At 43.7% G+C, this 11,781-nt stretch overlaps 2 protein-coding genes across 9 annotated transcripts in view; both read left to right on the forward strand.

The window, feature by feature from the left end:
* The window catches only part of PPFIA1 (PTPRF interacting protein alpha 1), a 91,058-nt gene extending 87,033 nt beyond the window's left edge, over positions 1–4,025 (forward strand). For all 8 annotated transcript variants that reach the window (XM_019551627.1, XM_019551629.1, XM_019551632.1 and 5 more), the window contains one exon: positions 2,471–4,025. The gene's annotated coding sequence lies outside the window, so the exon portion shown is untranslated. The remainder of the gene's footprint in view (positions 1–2,470) is intronic.
* A 7,586-nt stretch (positions 4,026–11,611) lies between these two features.
* CTTN (cortactin) overlaps positions 11,612–11,781 on the forward strand; it is a 35,899-nt gene continuing 35,729 nt past the window's right edge. Inside the window, exon 1 of the mRNA XM_019551762.1 lies at positions 11,612–11,716. The gene's annotated coding sequence lies outside the window, so the exon portion shown is untranslated. The remainder of the gene's footprint in view (positions 11,717–11,781) is intronic.

An 11,781-nucleotide genomic window follows, 5' to 3' on the forward strand; every position in this document is an offset into this window, starting at 1 on the left:
GTGTGGCGTGTAGTTTTCCAGATACACAGCTGTAATAGGCATGCAGAAAAGACCTTCCAACTGCAATACAGAGAACCCAGTACTCAGAAGAGGAACTGTATTAGGGTATAAAATACAAATCCCAAATTAGCCTTTCAGTTGCTATTTTGAAAAACAGATAATTTCAGAAGTAGTCTGATTTTAAGTCCACCACTTCCAAGTTGTTGTCTTTTTCTAGTAGGAATACTGAGTGTTATCTCCACCAAGGGTTAGTTGTGGCCTGCAGGCTAGATCTGGTCCATGGAGTCATAAGAGACTCTGCCTGTTTCTGTGTCCATGGTAGGGCCAGGTAGCAAGGAACTGTGCTGGACAACTAGAAGCTTTGCCCCCACTTCTGCCACTCCCCTAGGCCCCTGTTGCCTAGCTACAGCATAAGAGCAGCTGTAAGGTGGAGGGGTACAGGGGCAGGGAGAAGTGGTGGCAATGAGGACATGGCTTCCAGCTGCTGGGTTGTGGTGCTGCTCCTCACTTGCTGGAAGATGCTTCTGTAGGGATTATGGGGTGGAGGAACTGCAGCAAGCGGCAATGACACAAGTGCAGCTCCCAGCTGCCTGTCCCTGATGCAGAAGCAGGCAAATCCCTCTGCTGCTGACATGCCACCCAGCCAGCATCATACTAGATTGTTCTGGTCTGCAGCTTGTTAAAGGCTGCCAGCTGCTGATCTATACTGTTTAAGATGCTTTCAGTGCAAGCTTGCTGGAAGTCATTATGAATAGTCATCAATAATAGTAGGTAAATTTTCAGAGATATGTCTGTGTTTGCAGTCATTATCATGTCAGTAGCTAATGTAGCTACCTTGAAACTAGCCTTCATTTATTTCATTCATTTACCTGGCCTGCAGCAGAAAGCTAGCTTCAGTATGCACACATTAGCTGCAGTCACAGCCTGTGTTGTGCTTTATGCTGCAACCAACAGCCCTGGTTTTTACCTGGGTTCTCAGGAACATTTTGCATTCCTGGCTGCATTCTCTGCTACTGCAGCCTCAACATTAGCTGTACCCAAATTAATCAGCTGAGGTCCATCTACATGAACTTTAGGCCCAGCAGTAGACATCTCCATAGTATAGCTGGGGTTTTAAACTATAAAGTGTACTATTATATTAAATCTGTAAGTGCCCATGTCTTGAGTACTATATATATTTTTCAAAAAGCTTATAGTCAAACTAGAAAAGGTACTGGGACTATCGGAAAGTAAGAAAGATGATCAGGGTTTGGAATGGCCTTCCTGTGAGAAGAAACTTAAAAGCAAAAACCAGGACTCCAGCTTGAAAAAGAAATGAGTAAAGGATGGAGCATGCTAGAGGTCTATAAAATCATCTTTTCATAATACAAGAACTATGGGCATCTGAACTTATTGGGTGGTAGGTTTAAAACAAGTAACATGAAGGTTTCTTTTTAACGTAACACAGCTTGTACAGATAATTGTCACGGAACATGATAACTGGGTTCAAAAAAGAATTAGTCAAGATTATGTAGGGTAGGTCCAACAACAGTCAAGATATCCTTCCCCCCCATGATGAGGGGGTTGAGGTGGATCGCTCTACACAGGCCCTCTACTCCTTCTTTTTAAAGTGTCCAATAATTGTACTGTCAGAGACAGGATAGTGAGCTAGATGGACTTTTGATCTGGCCCACAGTGGCATTCTTACGCATGGCAGAATGCTGAAGGTGAAGCTTGTTGGTAAAGAATGTTGAGAATGAAGGTCCTAAAGACACAGAATAGTTTAGATTAGATGGATCCATTGATGCTTAACTTGGGTATTTTTAAAACATTTCTTTGTTAAAACACTTTTTCTGATGAATGTAAGTTGAAGGTATTTAGCTTGTGGCCTGAAGACATTTCAGCTGAAAAGTATAGGAAACCAATATAATTGCCTACATCAATGGTGCTTAACTTTTTTGCTGGTACAGGCCAAATGAGTGACTTGGAGTTGTTCTGCTAGTCGAATCAGGCTCCACAACGCTTCCCTTAGCCCCAAGGTGCAGGATTGGAGGCCACCCCGCCTCCAGCTGGAAGGAAATCGTATACTAGAAACACTGTATCCCTGGACAGGCCCCAGGCCACCACTGTGCACAGATCTAGCATGCTGTTTGGCCCACAGGCCTCTCCATGGGTATGGAAACTTGGTGGCAGGGGAGAGTCAATTGCTGCCAACACTCTGCTGTCAAATTTTTAGACCCCTGAAGACCCCTGCAAGGTCGATGGCATGGCTCTGCTGGCGGGTCTGGCCTGTGCGGACCCTGGTCCCCATGGTGCTGTAGTAGTAATTCAGTGCATGAATGCCATAATAATAAGCAGTTTAACTGAAAAACCTAGAATGCAATGTTTGCATGTTTGCTGGGTTTGTTGTTGCTCTTTTAGTTTGTTTTTGTTTTTGTTTTTTTGGCCTTTTGATGGTAAGAGGATTTTCTTTTTGTGTTTTGTTTTACAGTTTACCCACACTATTTCTACCGGTGATATGCAGCATTTTGAACTCAGACCATATTTTAGAAATCATTGGAATCTTTAATCTGTTAATAATTGTTAAATGGACACTTTGAAATATTTTATTACAGAGTTTTTAATTAGCAAATGAATTCATGAGTACCATAGAGAAAATATTTTAGAATTAAATGTTTCTTATATTTATGTGACTTCTCATTTATATAATTACTTACGTTTCTGTTTGTATTCAGTCTATAAAAAGAAATCATTGCTGATTTTTTTTTTTATCCTTAATTTGTTAGTCTATCCAACTGAATGTACTGTAATGCTTGTATGTATATGCCCCTATAAGTAATATAGGGTTTTTGTAAATTATGCAGTTATTGTAATTATCATTGTTTTTTAATAATGAAACTGAAGGTGAAAAGGATTTTAATACCTTTGTAAAAGTATGACATCAAGCAGTATATATTTTGTCTTTTGAAAATGTTAGCTAATTCTAAAAATGAAATGAAATAAATAAACCCACCTTTTTCAGTCAAGCATATGTTGTAGTAAACAAGAATGGTACATGATTTTTGGTTTCTGTTCAGAGCAATACCTTTTTTCACATAGAAAAATCTATCAACTAGTATGAATTAAGTATTTAAAATATAACTTGATTTTTAAAAACTGGGAAACAGTAGAACACTGTGGAATACACTTTAGAACTGGTTAACTCCTTCAGGACTTTCAGTCTCTGTTGTATTTTGTGTAACCTATCTTCACAATGACTGAACAAGAAGCCATAAACTTAAGAAATGTTTTCTCTCAACCAAGGAAGAAAGACTTTAATGAGTTCCTGGTAGTAATCCACAAACCACAGAAAGTGCTTTTTCCTCCCATATCCTTTTGATTGAAAACATTTGTGGAAAGACGCTGATGCAGCTCTTTTTAGTGGACCAATCATGAAGCACTGCAGACTCATGTCAAAGAAAAGGAATAAAAGAAGATGAAGGTACAATATACTGAAGAATAAAGTAGTGCAACTTCTGATAAAGGCCTTATTTTTCATATGTAAGTCATCTTTTTGCATTTGTTTGTAAACTTGTTCTAAAAATGTGTCCAGAGGTTTTTTAAAATTATGATGGTTGTAGCCATTATGGACTGTATGAGTAGATAATGTATCCATTTAAAATGGCACATTAAAAAGCCAGCAAGAAATGTGTTCGGATCACGGTGCATTATTTATTATGCAACAATATTATAGCATGTCTTTTTTTCTTCTTTTTTCTGTTCTTTTAATTTACGTGTACAACCTGAGATTTATTGTTACTATTCTGTTTTTTCTATTAATCTTTTATGTATTTTCTGATTTGTGTAACAAAATATGTACAGCCTAAGTACTTTTGGACTATTTTTATCACAGTATTATTTATTGCTTTCTTTCAATAAAGTACTGAAGCATTTTCCACTGCCAATAAAACGCTGTTGAAAAAAAAACTAAGATCTAATTGTATACAGAATTAGGCTACATTTGTGGTTGAGTGCTGGAGAGTTGTCAATAAAGCATTGTAATGATTGAGTCCTGCCCTTGTAGATCTCGCTTCAGATGAAGACCTAAGTAATTCTCTACTTCATTGGATAAAGATTATGTTGAAAATGGTAATGATTTTTAGGGGTGCACTGATATCTAGGTTGGTTATTAGATTGGCACTGATAAAAGGTGAAATGACATCATTGGCTTTTTTTTGGTTGTTGTAGTTGATTAATTTATGGCTGCATGCCTGGAGCACCCTTCCAGGTGTAGTCTAGTCCTCACACCCTGCAATCAGCCCAAGCCTGTGGCAGACTACAGGTCCTGGCAAGCAGTTGTTGTCAGGGAGAGGTCACAGGGTGCTTTATTCAGCAACAAAGGGACTGTTACCTGCTGCTGCTGCTGCTACTGCCACTGCCCTGGCAATGCCATGCATACAGCAGGGGCCTGAGTGCTGGGGTTGCTGTGAAGGCTGACTGTGCATGGGCAGAGATGTGGGTTTTCTGGAAAATTTTGAATTGGAAAATTTTCCAATGCCTCAAATAGTGTGATCTGACATAGCATGTTTATCTGACTTAAATTTAGTAAACAAAACTAAAAAAGTACCCTCCGTGTTAATTTTATGTCACAATAGTCACAAGTATTTGAACTCAAATATTTGATTAAGTGTGCTGCATTTAATTTTTTTCCTAATGTGGTTTAAATGTTATATTCAAACACATTCAAAGCTTTATCTAGAAAGAAATTATTTTTGGACTACTTGTAAAAAAGTAAAGACAATATACAAGAGCATGCACCTCCCTTGCATTATTTGTTTAAATTTAAGGGAAAAAAAATGAAGGCACTGAAAGCTGACAACACTAAATTTAGCACGCCCAAAGAACTGTGTATGATATGCTGTGCTTTGGTTTTGATTTGACCTGCACATCCAATTAGGTGAATTCATCATTTGATTTTTTTTTTTGGCTTGGATTATTATGTGAGTGTACTTACCCTCCTGTTTATAAATCAATAAAACATATATGTACTCTCTCACATGCTTCCTAGGGATAATCACCTGAAAAAGCATTAATTACTACTTTGAAACTGCCAAGCTCGCCTATTGTTGTATAGGCATCCATTAATTATTAATACAGGCATACCTCATTTTATTGTGCTTCGCAGATATTGCGTTTTTTACAAATTGAAGGTTTGTAGCAACCCTGCGTTGAGCAAGTCTATCAGCGCCATTTTTCCATTAGTTACATTATTGCTAAAAAATGCTATTTTTTTAATTAAGGTATGTACATTGTTTTTTAGACATAATGCTATTGCACACTTAATAGACTATAGTATAGTGTAAACATAACTTTTATATGCACTGGGAAACCAAAAAATTCGTGTGACTCGCTTTATTGCGATATTCACTTGTGGTGGTCTGGAACCGAACCCGCAATATCTCCAAGGTATGCCTGTAATGGATTTTTAGAAATGGAAAATTCCTACAGAAAAATAAAGCACTAGAACATTTTCTGCCCCACATCTCTGCACAGGGGTGGGGTAAGGCGTCGCACGAGACATTCTGCTCAGCCAGGCACCAGCTGCATTTGCAAAAACAGCTTCTCCCAGGTGGCCGCAGGATCTCAACTGCACAGGATCTGCCAGTACTGAAGCAGTGGTGTGCTCCAGCGCTCCAAATCTGCCCAGTGCCACTCTGCATGAGGGTCCTGTCTAATGGGATGACAGCACAGGGTCCACTGAGCAGAACAGAGTAGGAGCCATGTACAAGGAGGCAACATGCATGGGGAATAAGGTGGTCTACATCTTCATTGAGGGCCAGAGCAGGCAGGAGGCACACGTGTATTAAAATACAAATTAAAAATAAAATGTTTGTTTATGTCAGTAGTTTACAATGCCTTGCACTCTTACTAAATATTAGTTATTCTATCAGCATTGGCTATTGGTATCAGCAACCTTTATTGGTGCACCCCTTAGTGATTTTCATTTGTGATGAAAGTCAGCTTTCATGTTTGTCACAGGTTCCAAATGATCAGTTACTTAACACAGTTTCTACTATGTTATTTGTAATAGTATTTAAACTAATGTCCAGAAAATAACTTGATACCATTTATGGTACATTTTTCCCCCTTTCTGGTTCCAGATCATTTGATCAGTCAGTGTCTCACTTTGAGACACTGACTCAGTAGGTGTGTCCAGACAAGCCCGCACGTGCCTCTTGCAGCATTTCAAACCCCTTCGAGATGCTGCAGGAGGCATGTGTGGAAACAAAAAAAAATGTTCCCCATGCTGAAAATTTGCAGTGGGGAGAAAATTAGACCCCAGGATATCCAGGGGGAAAAAAACAGCAGCTCAGTCCTCCACAGAGATGCTCTGGCAGTGTGCCAGAGTGTCTCTGAGGTTGGCCCTTTCCCCAATCCTGAAGTATAGTGCCTGCCTGTGAGGTGTAAGCTGCAGGGACCTGGACCTGGACCCGGCTTCTGCCAGGTAAGTAGGGGGTTGGGGGCCTGAAGGAGAGGGGAGGGGAGCTTCCCCAACTCCCCATTCATTCCCTCAGCTCCCCACTTGCTCTCCTAGCCCCTCATACACACCCACACTCACCGGCCGTAGCAGAGAAGGTGCAGAAGGCTGGAGAGCAAGGGAGTATCTCCAGGGGCTTGTCTCCAGCCTCCCAAGGGGTCTGCAGGAGCTCCCCACTTACCACTGCAGCTGCACCCCACCAGCCACTGGGGGCATGCCCCTCCTAAGCAGCCCCCACACCCATGGTCCCCCCACACCTACCCACATGCTGATTCGCATCTCTCCACACCCACACCACCCCCTCCTCTAAACCCCATATCCCCTCATCACACCCACTGTGATAAGGAAAACAAAGGCAAATATTAAAATGGAGATATTTAGGACTTATTTAATTATGATGCTAGAGACACTTGTAGGCTTCCAAAGTTCTTTAACATTGTAAATATAGCAATAAAACATCACCCATCTGATCAGTCCCCTTTTCTCTCTCTCTTTTGTTCTAGTTGTGGAAGAATGTGGATTTTGGGGTATTTTAAATCTTTTTTTTTTTTTAAATATCCAGTAAAGTTATAAATGTTTGTTTCCATGCCCATCTTCACAGTACCTCTCCCTTGCAAGATATAGAGGATGTAGATAGATATAGAGGACTTTAAATGATGAGGTGTGTTAGTTTTGAATATATTGCTATACAAAGTGGCAAATGGCTTCCATATGTTCAGGCTACAATGACTGATGTAGAAACAGCTGATGGTTTTGTGTGTTGCTCAAAAGCTCCATAGCTATCTTTAAGAAATGATAGCCATCAACTTGAGAAATATTTTCAAGAAGCAATAGTTTAGGGATTTAAAGCCCTTATATAAAAGGAAAATTCAGTTTAAATATTTATTTCTGTTTCAAATCATATGCCACTGAATGGCAAAGAGAATAATTAAGTCTTCCCAAATGCTAGTCCTACTGGCTGTTTAAGAGTTAAGTGTAGCACAAACCTGTATTTATTTCCAAAATACATTAATTGCTCTGAGTCAGGCAGCAGTAGTACAAGCCTGCTGACACTAAATTTGTTGGAGCTGAGCTACCTTAATAGCAACGTCCAAAACAAAATATCATTTGAAAAATCTTTTGCATTTTTTTTATCATGTTGCAATGTTTGTGTGTTCAAATGGAAATACTAGCCTCACCTTCATTTTTCTTGTTTAAAAATCCTACGGGAAACTAAATAGAGATATATCAAACATTAGTAGAGACTATTTTAAAATTTAAGGTTTTTTTCTAAAGGAGGAACCAATATTCTAGATAGATTTTATTGAACTATTTATTGAAACTTAAAGTAATTTTGAGCTCTTTCTGTAAAATGTTTTACATAGCTCTGTTTTCCAGAGGTGGGGAAACAGAGTGATCTGAGGCAGTTTGCCTTAGGTTTCATAGTTTCTAGGGTCAGAAGGGACCTGAGCAGATCATCTAGTACGACCCCCCGCCATGGCAGGAAACAATACTGGGGTCAAACAACCCCAGCAAGATGTTCATCTAACCTCCTCTTAAAATCCCCCAGGGTAGGAGCCAGGCCCACCTCTCTTGGAAGTTGGTTCCAGATCCTAGCTGCCCTGACGGTGAAGTAGTGCCTCCTGATATCTAGCCTAAACCTACCCTCTGCCAGCTTGTGACTCTTATTCCTGGTCACTCCAGGCAGTGCTCGGGGGAACAGTGACTCCTCCAATGCCCGCTGATCCCCCCCCCCGACTAGTTTGTAACAGGCCACTAGATCCCCCCTCAGCCTTCTCTTTTGGAGGCTGAACAGGTTCAGGTCCCGTAGCCTCTCCTCATAGGGCCTGCCCTGCTGTCCCCTGATCATGCGAGTGGTCCTCCTCTGGACCCTCTCGATACTGTCCACATCCCTCTTGAAGTGTGGCGCCCAGAACTGGATGCAGTACTCTAGTTGTGGCCTGACCAGTGCCGCATACAGGGGGAGGATCACCTCTTTGGACTTGGTCATCTATCCAGTGGTAGAGTTGAGAAGACCATATTTTCTTACATGTACCAGGCAGCTTTTTACAAAAACTAGCAGGTGAAATACGGAATGTGCATTATATGTAGGGGAAAAGATCCTAATGGGTCTAGAAAGTTGATGGTAAGAGAGCAATAGTAGCAGTAATTGCTTTAACTGGAAGCTGTCCTCCCCTTCCCTCCCCCATAACATTTTTTTGAATCTGAGGAGCCTCTCTCACCTGATACCATGGGATTAGGAAAATGCACCATGTTGTAGGCACTAGGGCTGTGCAAAGCTTCAGTCCCTGATCTGATTTGGTGGCCAAACCTTTGAATCCAAATTGAATCAGGAGGACCTTTAATCTCTCCAAACAGAATTGGCATGGGTGACTGGTGCCGCCTTAGTTGGGGGGGGGGGGCACATGCCCCCTATCCGAGCATGCTGATGTGGAGGGGGTCCCCACACAGCCAATCCCACTGTCTGCAGGGGAGGTCCCCCCATGGCCAATCCCACGATGGCTGATTACTGTGGCCACTTCTGGGAGCGGCTGCAGTGATCAGCCCGTACTTGCAGCAGGGGCACCAGCGCTCCCACCTGCCCCCCTGTCCATCACCTAAGTAGTGAGTGCAGCCAGTCAGGGGGTACAATGGCACCCTCAGGGGGGTGTACACGCACCCCTGTGCACTCCCTATGCATTGCCACTGAGAATCTGAACCCTTTGAATCAATTGGGAAAGATTTGGTGATTGTGACATATACAGCTTTAAAGGTTTTTTTCTACATACCTCAAGGTAGCAGGCGGCTCATAAATGCCAAGATGCTGGGGTGCATGGAGTGGGGCGTGCTCCAGCATGCTCCACACTAGACCTGGAAGTGGACCAGAAGTACCAGCTTGGTGACTGGTGCCTCCTGGGTCCGGGGAGGGGGGGGGGCCCTATAACCAACTGCTAAGCCAGGAGGGTGAGGGAGGGTGTGTTCAGCTACAGACCTGGAAGTGGACCAGAAGTACCAGCTTGGTGACTGGTGCCTCCTGGGTCCGGGGAGGGGGGGGGGCCCTATAACCAACTGCTAAGCCAGGAGGGTGAGGGAGGGTGTGTTCAGCTACAGACCTGGAAGTGGACCAGAAGTACTTAAGGTCCGCTTCCAGGTTTGCCACTGAGCAGGCGGGGGGAGTGGGGGGTGGCGCTTCTGTGGGATGCTCCATCCACCCCACCATCTTAGCATTCACAAACCATGCCTGATACCTTGAGGTATGTAAAAAAAGCATTTAAAGCTGTATGTATGGCCGAATTGCTGATTCTCTGAATCAGCATTGAATCTTCAGGTTCAGCCAAATCAAATCGGGGACACTGATCTGAACCAACAAATCGAATCACTGTCCCCAATTTGGGCTGAATCCAAATCTGAATTGAATGCAGCCTGTTCTGCACACCTCTGAACCCAGATTGCATAGCGCAGGGTTGGACTCCTGAATGCTGGGTCCATCCATGGGCCCCATCCGGCATGTGGGGTGGTAGCAAGCCAGGGAATGGTCATGGCTCCCTACCTTTTGCTATTCTTTTAGATGCTTTTTTTCTTCTTTGCCCTACCTCCCTAGCAAGATCTATTACATACAAGGTTGTGGCGTATGTGAAAAAATATAATACTCAGTCCTCAATCTAGGTCCAAGGAAGGTCACACTTGAAAAGGTGTGTATTTTCTACAGTTTTACCCTAGAACAGCGGTTCCCAAACTCTGATAGATTGCACACCACCAATTTAAAAAGATACAACCTTAAGTACCACCAGCAAATTGTTGTTGTATAAAGTACTTACGATAAATCTGTTAGCATGTACCAGTGGCAGGTTGTCTGCATACCAAATTGGGAACTGCTGCAGTGCTGAGGGTATCTCTTCCACTGAGAAACTTCCAGTGTAAATAGGCTGTGATAAGCCTTCTGCAATCAGTTAAGACGCCTGTTTATTGCAGCTTTGAATGGGCCTCATAGTGCTGTAATCTTAACTCTTTATCAAACAGGCAGATAGCTACTTAAAGCAGAGAGCTGTTAAGTCCAACACTTGACATGCACATTTGTCAAGTCTAGTTCCCCTTCCCTTAGGGTGGTGGGCGGGGACAAGAATGCCATGCGCTTTACCTGTTCCTGGCTGCCCATTTTTTCCCCTCCTCTCCTCCATGATTATGAAAAGATATCAAACATGGAAATTGTGTAACTTAATTTAGAGGTGATTCCTTACTTTTAAAATAGGCAATGTGTGAGCACTATTGGGGGGGAAGGAGCCGTGACACATACCTTAATACCTACTTCATTTAAACGTTGTAGACACTGGGGCAGGGAGTCATTTCTGACTCAGGATGGGTGGAAGAAGCTGGAGCTGGAAGAAGAAACGCAGCAGATGCAACCCATCTGACCAAAACACGAAGTGGGGTGAACCATTTTGCAGATCAAGCTAGACTGGGGGGCACCTGAACCCCAAATTTACCATATGCATTTAAACTTAGAGATCTGGTTTACATAGCTACCTAGATCTGGAGAGAGATCTAAATTTGTATCGCCTTTGGTTAGATCTAGATCTAGGGCTTGCTCATAGGATGCCTGCCTGGATGCAGGGAGTAGTACCTCAGGGGTCTGGGAGGGGAGGACCCCCCCGCCCCATGGTAGACTTAAAGACTGAGTTGGGCTCAGCCGGATTTTGGCCTTGATAAAGATTTAAGAAAAAAAAAATGAAAGGAAGGGGAGGAAACAGAATCTTTTCCCGTCCAGAATAAAAGGCCGCCGCCTTGTTAAACAAAAAAAGATGATTATTACTTTTTTTAAAATGTTATTCCGCTTCAGCTGGAGTCGGCTGTTGCGGCAGCCCCGCCTCGGAGGAAGCCAGAAGCTTGAGGGGGGCGGCCGGGCGCGGGACAGGAGGACGTGCTGGCGCTGCGCCCCGGCATCCCTGGCCCCGGGACGGCACAAGCCGGTTGCGGGTCTGATGTCTGCGGACTCCGGAGAGCCAGCAGAGCAATCCCCTGCCCGCGGCCGGAACCCCGTCCCGCCCCGCCGGGGCCGAGGGGAGCCGCAGCCCGTGCCAGGTCCGGGGAGGCGGGAGCGCTCTCGCCTCCCACCTGACGCCCGCCGCCCTGTGAGGAAGGAGCAGGAAGTGGGAGCTTGGGAGAAGCGGAAATTGCAGCAGCGGAGCCGAGCGCACCCCGAGCAGCAGAGCGGGCAGCGGCCGCGGCCGGGGGAGCAGTGCGGTGAGTGGATCCCGACCCCGCTCCCACTCGCACTCCAGCCGCGCGCGGGCTGCGCCACGCGGGGC

This window comes from Crocodylus porosus, unplaced genomic scaffold (genome assembly GCF_001723895.1).
Source record: "Crocodylus porosus isolate Cpor-Errol unplaced genomic scaffold, CroPor_comp1, whole genome shotgun sequence".
NCBI classification, from domain to species: Eukaryota; Metazoa; Chordata; order Crocodylia; family Crocodylidae; genus Crocodylus; species Crocodylus porosus.